This window comes from Dama dama, chromosome 26, assembly GCF_033118175.1.
Source record: "Dama dama isolate Ldn47 chromosome 26, ASM3311817v1, whole genome shotgun sequence".
NCBI classification, from domain to species: domain Eukaryota; kingdom Metazoa; phylum Chordata; class Mammalia; order Artiodactyla; family Cervidae; genus Dama; species Dama dama.
This window is the reverse complement of record NC_083706.1, coordinates 19,547,064-19,561,213: the sequence shown is the minus strand read 5'-3', so window position 1 is coordinate 19,561,213 and position 14,150 is coordinate 19,547,064. Positions and strand designations below refer to the sequence as shown.

The 14,150-nt window shown below is 40.6% G+C and overlaps 1 pseudogene; it reads left to right on the top strand.

Annotated features, from left to right (window-relative positions):
- Positions 1–7,543: 7,543 nt before the first annotated feature.
- On the top strand, positions 7,544–13,822 carry LOC133047056 (Krueppel-like factor 17; annotated as a pseudogene).
- The last annotated feature ends 328 nt before the right edge of the window (positions 13,823–14,150 follow it).

The window sequence follows — 14,150 nt, the reverse complement described above, 5'->3', positions numbered from 1 at the left end:
TTTTGTGTTTAGTTGATTTGTTTTTGTAGTGAAACTTTAATTCCCTTCTCATTTCCTTCTGTATATATCATTTAACTATTTTCTTTGTGTTCACTGTAGGGATTAAATTTGACATCCCCAAATTATACCATACTAATTTGAATTTTTACCACTTTAATGTGATTAAAATAAAAGCTCTATCTAGTTCTGTCCCCATTCCAATTCAGTTATTAATGTCACAAAGTTACGTCTTTATGTATTAAGAGTCCAAAAATACAAAGTAGTCACATTTTTTATGCATTGGTACCTAAGAAAACTGTTTTCCTTCATTCTCACTCTAACAACACTTATGACATCAGATATGTGGGTTTTCTGCAACAAGAAACTAACTGCCTGGAATTAGTGCCCCATCCTACAGGTTAAGGGCTTGATCCCACAGACTGTCCCCTACCCTTTATTTCCTCTTTTCTTTAATATTTATTTTTAAATTAAAAAAACAATTTTATTTGTTTATGTTATTTATTTTTGGCTGTGCTGGGTCTTTGTTGCCGTGTGGGTTTTTCTCTAGCTGCAGTTTGAGGCTTCTCATTGCAGTGGACTCTCTTGTTGTGGATCACAGGCTCTATGGAGCTCAGGCTTCAGTAGTTGTGACACATGGGCTCAGCAGTTGCAGCTCCTGGACTCTAGAACACAGGCTCAGTAGTTGTGCACAGGCTTAGTTACTCCATGGCATGTGGGATCTTCTCAGCCCAGAGATCAATCCCATGTCTCCTGCATTGGCAGGTGGATTTTTTTTTTTTTTTAAACCACTGAGCCACAAGGGAAGCCCCGCTATTTTTATTTGTTTGGCTATTCTGGGTCTTAGTTGTGGCATGCAGGATTTTTAGTTGAGGTATACAAGATCCTCTAGTTACAGCATGTGGGACCTTGAGTTGTGGCATGGGAACTCTTAGTTGTGGCATGTGGCATTTAGTTTACTCACCAGGGATGGAGCCCAGGCCCTCTGCATTGGGAGCATTGAATCTTAGCCACAGGACAACAAGGGAAGTCTTTACCCCCTGATTCAGACACCAATCACAAATGCAGATTGTCACCTTGGCTTCTGACCAACTGTCTATAAATTGGGACCAGTTTCTATGACTCCTCCTGAGATCTGGTAATTTTCTAGAGCAGCTCACAGAACCCAGGAAATGTTTATTTACTATTGATGATTTATTACAAAATGATACCTTAAAGAATACAATTGAACAGCCAGGTAAAGAGCTACATAGAGGGTGAGGTATGGAAGAGGGGCACAGAGCTTCCATTCCCTCTCAGGTACACCACCCTCCTAGCACCTCCCTATGTTCACCAACCCAGAAGCTCTCTGAGCTCGGTACTTTAGGGATTTTTATGGAGACTTGATCATGTAGACATCATCAATTATTAATTCATTTTCTAGGCCCTCTCTTGTCTCTGGAGAATGAGGGATAGGGCCCCAAAGTCCAAGCTTCTAATGATGGCTTAGTCTTTCTGGTGACCAGCCTCTAACCAGAAGGTCACCAAGAGTCACCTCATTAGAACAAAAGATGCTCTAATGGTAATAAACTCTCCCAGCATTTATCTGGGAATGACTTAACATCTCCTTCATATTTTAAGGACAGTTTTGCCAGTTGTGAGATTTGTGGTTAGACAGTTTCTTTCAGCATTTTGAATATATCAACCCATTGCCTTTTGGCATCCAAGGTTTCTAATGAGAAATCTGTTAAGAATCTTATCTGGAATCTTTTATATGAGTGATGAGTTACTTTCTTACTGCTCTCAAGATTCTCTTTGTCTTTAGACAGTTTGATTATAATGCATCTCAGTGTGGATTTCCTTGATTGATTTTATCCTACTTGAAGTTCACTGAGCTCTTTGGAGGACTATATGCATGTCTTTCATCACATTTGAGATGTTTTCACCCATTATTTTTTCAAGCAGTCTGTCTCCTGCTTACTCTCTCTCTCCTAGGATTCCCACAATGCATATGTTGATCTGCTTGATGTTGTTCCACAGGTCATTTAGACATTCATTTCAGTTTTCTTCAATCTTTTTTTCTTCTTGTTCCTCAACATGACAATTTCAATTGTCCTATCTTCAAAGTAGCTGATTCTTCTGACTACTTAAATCTGCTTTTGAATCCCTCCAGTCAGTTTTATTTTAGTTATATTTTTAAGCTCCAAAATTTCTTTTTAGTTTGTTTTTAGGTTTTCTTTCTCTTTATCAAAATTACCATTTTGTTCATACATCAGTTTTGTGACTTTGTTCACATCTTCTTTTAGCTCTTTGAGCATCTTTAAGACAGACAGTTGTTTTAAATTCTTGGTGTAGGAAGTTCACCATCTGGTCTTTCTTAGACATTTGTTTATGTTTTTCCCCTTTGAATGGGTCATAACATTCCTGTCCTTTTATTACTCATGAGTTTTTTGTTGTTGAAAGTAGGACATTTGAATCTCATGATGTAGGAACTCTGGAAATCAAATTCTTCCTCTTCCTCAGGGTTTGCTGATTTTGTTTATAGTTTATTTATTTATTTTTTATATAGTTTGTTTAAATTGGTGTATGTTGTCTCTGTGGCAGCATCAGCCTGAGAGGTAAGCTTAAGGTTTCCCAGATATTTTATGAGTCTGGATCTTTTCTTGCGTATGTATGGTGACATTCTAAATTTCCCATATATATGGTTGATTTTGAGTATGTGTGTGTGTTTGTGTGTGTGTGTGCTCAGTCACTTCAGTCATGTCTGTTGTTGTTGTTTAGTCCCTAAGTCATGTCTGACTCTTTTGCAACCTCATGGGCTATAGCCCACCAGGCTCCTCTGTCCATTGGATTCTCCAGGCAAGAATACTGGAGCGGGTTGCCATTTCCTCCTCTAGGGTATCTTCCCGACCCAGGGACTGAACCCTTGTCTCCTGTGTCTCCTATATTGCAGGCAGATTCTTTACCCATTGAGCCACCTGAGAAGCTTTTGAGTATACTAGTTCTTAAATGTATGGTTCCCAAAAGGTGAAAAGGGGAAAAATGAAGGGAGAAAGAGACAGATGCCAGGGACTTCCCTGGAGGTCCACTGGTTAAGACTCTGTGCCTCCACTGCAGGGGGCACAGTTTCCATCTCTGGTCTGGGAACTAAGATCCCACAAGCCATGCAACATGGCCATAGAGAGAGAGAGAAACAGGTGCCAGTCCTTTGAAATACCCTGTAGGTTCTGTCATTTGGAGGGGGAGAGGTTTGTGACCATTGCAGTGGGAGTTGCAACAGTGGCTTCCCACCGCTGTCTGCACATGATCAGAAGCAGCGATTAGTGATTAGAACACAGGTTACCCATGATTTGGAGCCCAAGGTTTTCACTGCCCACTCTGACTCCCACAAGCTGAGGCAGGCTGCTCCAGAAACGTGCACACAGCTTCTGGTATGGGACCCAGATGTTTGGGGATAGCCACCAACTACCTAAGAGCTGAAACTGACTGTAATTAACTGCAGTATGTCTTTCCCAGCTTCCCTTGAAGTCACAAGCATTTAATAGACTCCATTGTTCCCAAGTAATTACATCAGGCAAATTCTGCAGTCAGGGATGTGAATTCCTGGTGCTTCTACTCAACTATCTTCCCTGGTGTCACTTCAGCTGTGTCCATTTTACACAGCCCTAATTATCTTGGGAAGCTCCCTTATTTTCTGGCACAATAAGAAGCACCAGGTTCACTTATTCATTCCTTGTTCCAGACTTCAAGTCAGGAAATTCTCCTGATTCTTGCTTTTAGTAAGGAATGGAATTGAAGGCAAAAATCTGAGCGTGAGGGATTTGTGCTTGTATAAAATATTTCCTATTTCTTTTTTTTTTTAATATATATATATTTTTTATTAGTTGGAGGCCAATCACTTCACAACATTTCAGTGGGTTTTGTCATACATTGATATGAATCAGCCATGGATTTACACGTATTCCCCATCCCGATCCCCGCTCCCACCTCCCTCTCCACCTGATTCCTCTGGGTCTTCCCAGTGCACCAGGCTGGAGCACTTGTCTCATGCATCCAACCTGGGCTGGTGATCTGTTTCACCATAGATAGTATACATGCTGTTCTTTTGAAATATCCCACCCTCACATTCTCCCACAGAGTTCAAAAGTCTGTTCTGTATTTCTGTGTCTCTTTTTCTGTTTTGCATATAGGGTTATCGTTACCATCTTTCTAAATTCCATATACATGTGTCAGCATGCTGTAATGTTCTTTATCTTTCTGGCTTACTTAACTCTGTATAAGGGGCTCCAGCTTCATCCATCTCATTAGGACTGGTTCAAATGAATTCTTTTTAACGGCTGAGTAATATTCCATGGTGTATATGTACCACAGCTTCCTTATCCATTCGTCTGCTGATGGGCATCTAGGTTGCTTCCATGTCCTGGCTATTATAAACAGTGCTGCGATGAACATTGGGGTCCACGTGTCTCTTTCAGGTCTGGTTTCCTCAGTGTGTATGCCCAGAAGTGGGATTGCTGGGTCATATGGCAGTTCTATTTCCAGTTTTTTAAGAAATCTCCACACTGTTTTCCATAGCGGCTGTACTAGTTTGCATTCCCACCAACATTGTAAGAGGGTTCCCTTTTCTCCACACCCTCTCCAGCATTTATTGCCTGTAGACTTTTGGATAGCAGCCATCCTGACTGGCGTGTAATGGTACCTCATTGTGGTTTTGATTTGCATTTCTCTAATAATGAGTGATGTTGAGCATCTTTTCGTGTGTTTGTTAGCCATCTGTATGTCTTCTTTGGAGAAATGTCTGTTTAGTTCTTTGGCCCATTTTTTGATTGGGTCATTTATTTTTCTGGAATTGAGCTGCAGGAGTTGCTTGTATATTTTTGAGATTAATCCTTTGTCTGTTTCTTCATTTGCTATTATTTTCTCCCAATCTGAGGGCTGTCTTTTCACCTTACTTATAGTTTCCTTTGTAGTGCAAAAGCTTTTAAGTTTAATTAGGTCCCATTTGTTTAGTTTTGCTTTTATTTCCAATATTCTGGGAGGTGGGTCATAGAGGATCTTGCTGTGATTTATGTCAGAGAGTGTTTTGCGTATGTTCTCCTCTAGGAGTTTTATAGTTTCTGGTCTTACATTTAGATCTTTAATCCATTTTGAGTTTATTTTTGTGTATGGTGTTAGAAAGTGTTCTAGTTTCATTCTTTTACAAGTGGTTGACCAGTTTTCCCAGCACCACTTGTTAAAGAGGTTGTCTTTTTTCCATTGTATATCCTTACCTCCTTTGTCAAAGATAAGGTGTCCATAGGTATATGAATTTATCTCTGGGCTTTCTATTCTGTTCCATTGATCTATATTTCTGTCTTTGTGCCAGTACCTGTTTCTGATTTACATAATTTCACTTATGCTGAAAATCCGGATTTCTCACAGCATTGTGTTAAAACCTTTTTATTGTGATAAATAGCACTCAAACAAAAAAGTGAATGTAAATGCACAGTTTAATGGATTATTACAGAATAAAGACCTTTGAAACATTGTAAGCACCAGGGAAGCCCCTATAGTTTCCCTTATCATTGTCTCCTCGCCTCCCTCCCCTCTATTATTACTCATAGCCTATTGTCTGGACATAACTTGTTTGAATTCCTCTGTCTGTCCTGTGGTGTTCTTGTAATTGGTAAAAGCTGCAATTACTTTCTTAAGTTTTTTTTTTTTTTTTTAATTTGTGTTTGAATGTTGTTAATTTTTCCTTGACCTTAAACAGCACTTTTCTGGTGAATATTTCTTCTCTTTTGAGAAGTTGCAATCTTCCATTTCTGTTTTGGTGTTTTAGAATCTTCTGTGGATACTGCATTTTACTAATGTTTTAGTTTTCATATTTGAATGGGTTTGTCTTTTCTGGAGAGATATTGGGGTTGTGTTCCCATTTTCTCAGCTCAAGAGCTCTCTCTACTGGAACTGTAATTGACATCTTTAAAAAATATGATTCTTGGATCCTGTCCTGTTTCAAGAAGTTCTATCACCAATCTCTTCTCTTTTGCCTTAGTATCAGTCAGTCAAGGAATATTGCCCTTGACTTCCAAGACAATCCCTGACACTTTTAAACAGTGCCTTTAAAAGTCTTCCCCTTTTCTTTACTTCCTCCAATGCTTGATCTCAGACTTAACCTCTGCGTTCCTACTCAGATGAGAGCCTTTTCCCCCCCTCTGCAAATTAGTACCTCTAAAATTCTCAAATTTATTTTTGATTATGGTGGGTCTTTGTTGCAGCACACAGTCTTTCTCTAGTTGTGGTGAGTGGGCTCCTCCTTGCAATGACTTCTCCTGCTGAAGCACGGGCTTTAGGAGAGGGAGCTCAGTAGTTGTGGTGCACAGGCTTACTTGCTCTGTGGCATATGGGATCTTCCTGGACCAGGGATCCAACCCATGTTCCCTGCATTGGCAGGCAGATTCTTAACCCCAGGACCACCAGGGAAGTCCTGAGAGCCTCTTCTGTAGAAAAATATTTGTGAATGGTTTCTAAATTTTGCCAAAGCCAAGACCTATCTGAACCCTCCATTCTTCTTACTTTTATGGTTTTCTGAACCTGTTCTGCTAGTTTGGGATGATCTTTCACCCTCACATTTAAACATAATCTTGAATTTGAGAGTTTTCTCAGAGTCCTAGCTGAAAATGCAGGTTGTGGAATATTTTATTTGCTCTTTGTACTTTTTATTGTCAAGCGAGTGTAATCTCCTTGGTTTTGTCTTATCTCAACAAAAATTTGGAGTGATGGACATTAAAGCCCTCGGCACGTCTCAGCTCTTGGACAGACCGTGTTATAGCTCTTGGGTCTCGAACAGACTGTGTTATAGCTCTTAGACAGATCAGTGTTACAGCTCAGTTTTATTTAGAAAATAGCAGGAAAATACATCCTCGAGGTGTGAGGGCATGCCGACCCAAAGACACGAAGAGAAGAGAGAGCCCCGGCCCTTTGGCTCCTCTTTTTATATGTTTTTTCCTCCCCCCTGGGCCTGCCCTATGTAAATTGGGCTAGCAAGGAGTGCTTTTTGTTCTATCTGAGGTCCTCACTCCGGTCCTCAGACCTTCGTTTGACCTTCTTATGTTCTGTTTTCACGGGCTTTTCCTTTCCTTGTCTTTTAGCCACTGCCATTTTGGACTCCTGTTTCCTATTCTAACTACCTAACATTATGAAATAAAACTAAAAGCATGCCAAGCATGTAGAGTGGCATGAGTTACTTCTAGGCTTCCACCATGCTTCTATCAGCCAAACTGGCATTTTATTTATTTATTTGCCACACTGCATGGCATGTGGCATCTTAGTTTCCTGAACAGAGATCTAACCCAAGCTCCATGCAGTGGAAGCGAGGAGTCTTAACTACTGGACTACCAGGGAAGTTCCCTAGACTTGCGTTTTAGAAAACCCAAGCTGGAGAATGGCCTGAAGGTGGGATAATTCAGGCAAGAGAGGATGAGGGCTTGGATTAAGGTGGGGTCTGGAAATGGGGACATGAGGAAGTGTGGTTTAAGCTATGGTGGCTCTCCCCTGATTTTCTTTCTCCAAGGATGCTGAGAAATCAATGTGCAACTTGACCATGTCTTCATCTCCCGGAAGCAGTGAAATGCACACGTCTTGGAACCATAGTCCATTAGGTATTCAACACGTCCCTCAGTGCACAGAGCTGCAGAGGACCCCCTTGGCTTCTGCTGAGGCACCCAGGCAGAAGTCTAGTGAAATGGGGCCACCGTTCAGCACGGCACTGCCGACCACCATGTGAGCTACTGCCCCCAGCTGACTTTCACCCCTTCCCAGATGATTTTCACTCAATGAATGTCTCCTTCACAGCCAGGAATGATGATTTTCAAGGGACCCCAGACAATGCCCTCAGGAGAACCCAATATGTCAGGGATGGCCATGACCTTTGGTGGGAATCTAAGGATGCCACCAGCCTCACCTCCCAGTGGAATCCCAATGATGTCCCACATCAGAATGCGAACAATGTCTCATCCTGGCCTCTCAACAGTAGCTTCTAACAGAGACCCTTTACCACCTAAAACATTATTAAATCTGTTAGGTACACCCATGTCTGAGTCATGTGAATGTATGTCAAAAACCACCACAATATTGTAAAGTAATTAGCCTCCAATTAAAATAAATAATTCTTTTTAAAGAAAAAGAAATGGAAGCCTTGATCTAATCTATTACAAAAGCCAAATAAGGAAGTGGACAAAAACTTAAGTAACAGAAAAAAGGCATTTTTATCTGTGGATATTAGCTTCTGTGCTAAGTTTAAGATAATCTCTCAGTGCAGTTGGACAATGGAAGCAGCAGATATCTTAAAATAAGAATAAATATTCTCCAATAATAAAATCCTCACATGGGGGTTTCTTGGCTTAAAAACTCAGTGCCTTGACTGAGATACTCACCAGCACTTGGCTTTGGGGAAGGAGAACCTGTTACATTAGAGGAAGATTTTCTTAAATTCTCTAGATTGTGAGTTTAGCAAGATCTTCAACTCTTTGAGTACATGACATCTTTGTTTTTTCCTTCTGAAAGAAAGTATGAGTTGGTTGAGAGATGGAGAGTGGAGATTTTAGGAAAATTACGGAACCCCGAAATAACTTTTTGAAAAAAAAAAAAGTTTTATTTTGAAATCGTTTCAAACTTACAGAAAAGTTGCAGAAATAGTACACAGGACTCTTATATGTCCAACCAGATTCCCCAAGTTTTAGTATTTTGCCACATCTACCTCATCATCCTTATTGTAATTCTCTCTTTCTCTCTGTATATAGGTAGACATATTTGCTTTTTCCTGAACCATTTAAAAGTTAGGTTGCACACGATGCTCCATTAATACATCAGTACTACCATTTAATACTTTAGTGTTGATTTGCTCCACAGTAAAACCAACAAACAAATCAGAAGATTAACATTGGAGCAATTTGAATATGTAATTTATATGCCCCACTCACATGACTATTTTTCCGATATCTTGTATAGGTCCAAGATCCAATCCAGAATCATGCATTTAGTTGTTACATCTCTTTATTCTCTTTCAGTATGCAACAGCTGTTTGGTCTTTCCTTGCTTTTTATCATCTTGACATTTTTTAATGCGTGCAGACGCACACTCTATAGCCCATTCTCTGCAACAAGAGAAGCCACCACAATGAGAAGTCCAAGCACAGCAATAGGGAGTAGACCCTGCTCACCACAACTAGAGAAATCCCATGAGCAGCAGTGAAGACCCAGCACAGCCAAAATAAATAATTAATAAAGGAAAGAAAATTGAAATAATGGAAGAAGAACAAAAAATTACAGAGGAAAGCATAGGACGGACTTTTACCAAAAATTTTGAGTGGAAAAGTTTGCATTTCTGAAGGCAGAGAGTTCTGGAAAAAATAAGTACTCATACTGACCTCAGTCAGAAGTAATTCCTTGGGGTCACCTCTTTAGTGGGCTCAGAATCAAGACGCACCCCCCAAACCTGCCCTCCTCTCATGGGAGCCAAGGAATTAGGTCATTTCCGCATGGGGCAGAACTCCTAGGTCACTTGGGTCTTACTGTTTTCCATATACTAGGTGGCACCCAAGTCAAGGGCTTGTCTCCATGATCAGTTCGGGTAAGTTTTGGCTTATTCCTTTCTCTTCGAAAATATCTAATGTTGTGGGGATTACTAATCAAAGTGTGACTTCTTCCAACTCTCTCCCTGCAAATGTTACCTTAGGGCCATTCCGCATTTTTAATTAAATCCTTCCTTTCCTGTCAATCTGATGTAGACTGGATGGAGAGCGTTTCTGGATGACACCTCATCCCCCCAGGAAAGGAGGGGAGGGAAGCAGGTGGACTTATAAGACTCCTAGGCACTTCTAGCCCTCTGTATGGTAGGGTAAAGGTTTAGGGCAATGCATGGTTTGCCACAAGTGTAAGATTCTAGCACCAAAGCATGCAGAAGCTTGGGGGGGAGCACACAGAGCAGAAAACAAGATTGTCTGGGTAGGGCCCGGCAGTGACCACTTCTTGTACATAAATCTATTCTCCAAGTACCTGCTAGGAGCTGAACTGTGTTCCCTTTAAATCTGCATATTAACGTACTAACCCCCAGTTATTTCAGAATGTGACTGTATTTGGAGATAAGATCTTTAAAGAAGTAAGTTAAAATTGAGGTGATTAGGGTGTGTCCTAATCTTGGTATTAGTCACTAATATGACTGGTATGTTTATTATTTATTTATTTATTTTGTTGGCTGTGTTGCCGCATGTGAGATCTTTCTAGTGGCTGCAATGTGGAATCTACTTCTCGGAGCCAAGGATCAAACCCAGGCTCCCTGCATTGGGAGCATAGAGTCATAGCCACTGGATGACCAGGAAAGTCCCTGGTGTCTTTATGAGAAGAGGAAATTTGGACACAGTCACACACAGATGAAAGATGCAGGGAGATGACAGCCATCTGTAGGCCAAGGAGAGAGGTCTCAGAAGAAACTAACCCTGCCAACTCCTTGGTCTTCGACTTCTAGCCTCCAAAACTGTGAGAATATAAGTTTCTATCTTGTAAGTCATTCAGTCTGTAATATTTTGTTATGGCAGCCCAGGCAAACTAGTATAGAATCTATTGCATCTGGAAGCAGGTCTCCTTTCTGTAATTATATCACTTTTTTTTTTTTTTTAAAGCAAAATAGTTTTCAAACAAGAGCCTTTCTGTACCTGGATACCTCTAGGGAGGTCACAAAGTTAGTCAAAATATGTTTTTTAATCAAAGATGTCCACTCTGTTAGTGAAGCAATACTGCCTTCATTTCCAGTTGCCCCCAATCCAGTCATAATGCTGCTAAATATTTCACAGTCACAACCTTGGGTTCTACCTTTTTCTCTGTTCCAGTGCACTAAGAAAACATTCCAAAGACTATCCATTTTTTCTAAATGCTTTGAAAGGGTTTAAATAATACTATGTTGCCTGGTTGTTTAGTTTCATCTGACACAGTGATGACCTATTGCTGTTCTGTTCTTCAGTAGATGCCTGCAAATTGAGTAACTATCTTTCCTGTGTAGCCTAAGACAGCCATAATGCTTTTGTGAAAAACATTACAAAATTTATGGGACCCTGGCTCCACTACCTAGAACATAATATCTTCAAGAGAACAGCATCTTTCCAACAACTGAGAAAAAACTATTTTCAAGGACTCCAGACATATTGCAGTTTCACAGATGTACTCTTTATTGGATATGACTGGAAATTTTCTCTTTTCTTTCATGCATAAGAATAATGTAGACCTATGGCTAGTGAAATTCCATATTCAAAATGTGTTGGGTTTCTTTGTGCGTTTAAATGAACATGATTCATATGTATGAGTTACCATAATAGCATAAGGCACTTAATAAGCTTGGGGCAGCAGTGCTGCTAGAGACATGGTCAGCAGGGGAATCAAATCCAAATCAGAATAAGTATCTATTCCCATGGGGGTTAAATCACTACTATGTTTGATTTGTAGTGCCTGACTGCCCAGGCACTACAGATGCCTGACTACCTCCGGGTGCCTGACTGTCTGCCCCCAAGTTCAGGGGGCTAAGGACTTTGTGACTTGTTGATACATTGGGCCTCAGTAATAGCAATAAGGGCTTCCCTGGCCACTCAGACAGAAAAAGAATCTGCCTGCAATGCGGAAGACCTGAGTTCGATCCCTGGGTTGGGAAGAACCCTTGGAGAAGGGAATGGCTGCCCACTCCAGTATTCTTGCCTGGAGAATTCCATGGACAGAGGAACCTTGTGGGCTATACTCCATGGGGTCACAAAGAGTCAGACAACTGAGTGACTAACTCTTCACTTCAATGGCAATAAACATGTCAACCTTGGGAAGAGGAAGTCCATGTGATTCAGCTGGGCTCAATTTAATTTATGAATCCATTGGGCAAGTACTGGAGTGACTGGGGAGGGAGGCTGACTGACAGCCACGGAACAGGTCATCTTGTTCACCAGGTTATGGAGCATCTCCTCCATTCTGAAGATTCTCAAGGTGAATAAATACCCTCATAATCTAGACCCATTTTAAGAGGGTTTTACATCCACCTACATACCTCTTCTCCAATCTTCCTTGTCATCTATTTTCTTATCTTGTCCCTTCCAAGTCCCTGACCATAGAGTTAACAGTTTACCACTTTTCTGTGTGTCCCTGGAGGGAGGCCTTACCTCGGAACATCTTCCCTAACAAGGAGAGTGGACAACAAGCTGTGGTATTGAGTTCTGCCCACTAGAAGGATTTCCCTTCTCTGTAGTCTATCAGGGTCACTCTGAAAGTAATACATGACTCATGTACACTGCTGGCCGCTACCAATGTCTTGTGCTGAGTACTCTGTAAAAAGTTGAAATGTTTCCTCTCCTGGCTCACTGATCATAGGAAACTCTCGTGAGGTCATTGGCATTGGCTGATGGATGGATGGCATGTGATGAGAATGGACATATTAGGAATGTAAACGGTTAGCTTGAGCAACTTCCATGCACATTCAGACTTGCTCCTGGTCTTGTAGGACTCGTTCCACTTGATGGATGAAGTGCCCTTTGTTTTAGGGTTTGAGGTCAGTTGGGGATGTATGATCACCAAATATTTCATGGTTAAGTGCTGTTGTATTCTGCTGGAGTCCAGGAGCAAGCCAAGTGCTAGTTCCCAAAAGAGTTATTTGCCGAATTCGACATGCTTTCTAAATGATACTCTATTTATTAGGATAAAATTAGCTGGCAACTTCAGATGATTGTACTTGTAGACTTGTTGTATGTTTGTTTCTATCACACCAGAGTATCTCAGACCAAAGGCCACCAGCCCCATTCTTTACTTTGATCTAACTAGTCAAATAGGAGCTTTTTTCATGCATCAATTTTTTCCCCATCTGCCTCCCATCCTGATTTTAAAAATTTTAAAAGAAGAAGAAGAAAAGGAAGGATGGAGTATTACACAGTCCTTTAGGAAAATTTTCTATATTGGGTCCTGAATCCCATAAAACTGCCATATAACTTTTATCCTTCTCATGGGAAGCATATGAGATTAACAGACTGTGATAATGGTCTTTTATTTTTCCATAATATTTTAATTTCTATCTGTTAAAAGACTTTCAAGACCAAAGAAAGCAACTTAAAGAAAGTAATTTATGTTATAAAACTTTTATTTAGTCTAACATTTGATCATGTTCTTTTGAGTTCAATGGCTTCACGTGGGGAGATATAGGAGTTGTCAATTCATACCTTTTTATTATGGAAAATTTCAAACATACATAAAGCAGAGAGAATAATAAGCCTCGATGCACCTATCTTCCAACTTCAACAGTAATCAACATTCTATTCTTGGGGGTTTCAGCTTCAACATCAGTCCTTCCAATGGACACCTAGGACTGATCTCCTTTAGGATGGACTGGTTGGATCTCCTTGCAGTCCAAGGGACTCTCAAGAGTCTTCTCCAACACCACAGTTCAAAAGCATCAATTCTTTGGTGCTCAGCTGTCTTTATACTTGTACATAAAAACAATGGAGATGTAGACAGCTTATACATGTACATGAAAACCATGGAGGTATAGATACTTTATGCATGTACATAAAGATGATGGAGATTTAGATACTTTATGTGTAGATGAGGTGCAGGCTTAGGTGATAAAGATGTAAGTGTAACCATAGATAATGTAGATATAGGTGTATGTAGATACAGATATAAGTGATATAGACGTGGATACAGATGATGTAGATGTGGATGGAGGTAGAGATGCAGATGTAGATATAGAGGTAAGTGCAGGTGTAAATGTAGGTGATGCAGGCATCAGCATAAATAACAGAGGTGTTGAAGAAGATGGTGCAGGTGCAGAAAATGCAGATGTGGGGTAGGCGTACATGTAGATGATCCAGACAGACATAGATGGCCGAGTAGGTGTCAGATGTAGATACAGATGATGTAGGCGTAGGTGATGTAGAGGCAGGTGTAGGTGTAGATGATACAGATGTAGGTTAGGTGATGTGGGTGTAGCTCCAGATGATGTAGAGAATGTAGGTGTAGTGTAGATGTACACATACAGATGCTGTAGACACAGATGTGGACATAAGTATACATGTAGGTGCAGACATGGTCACATAGATGAACATGGAGGAAACGGAGAGGAGCTGATGCAGGTGTAGATGTGAATGAGGTTGAGACAGAGACAGAGACACTTGCCAG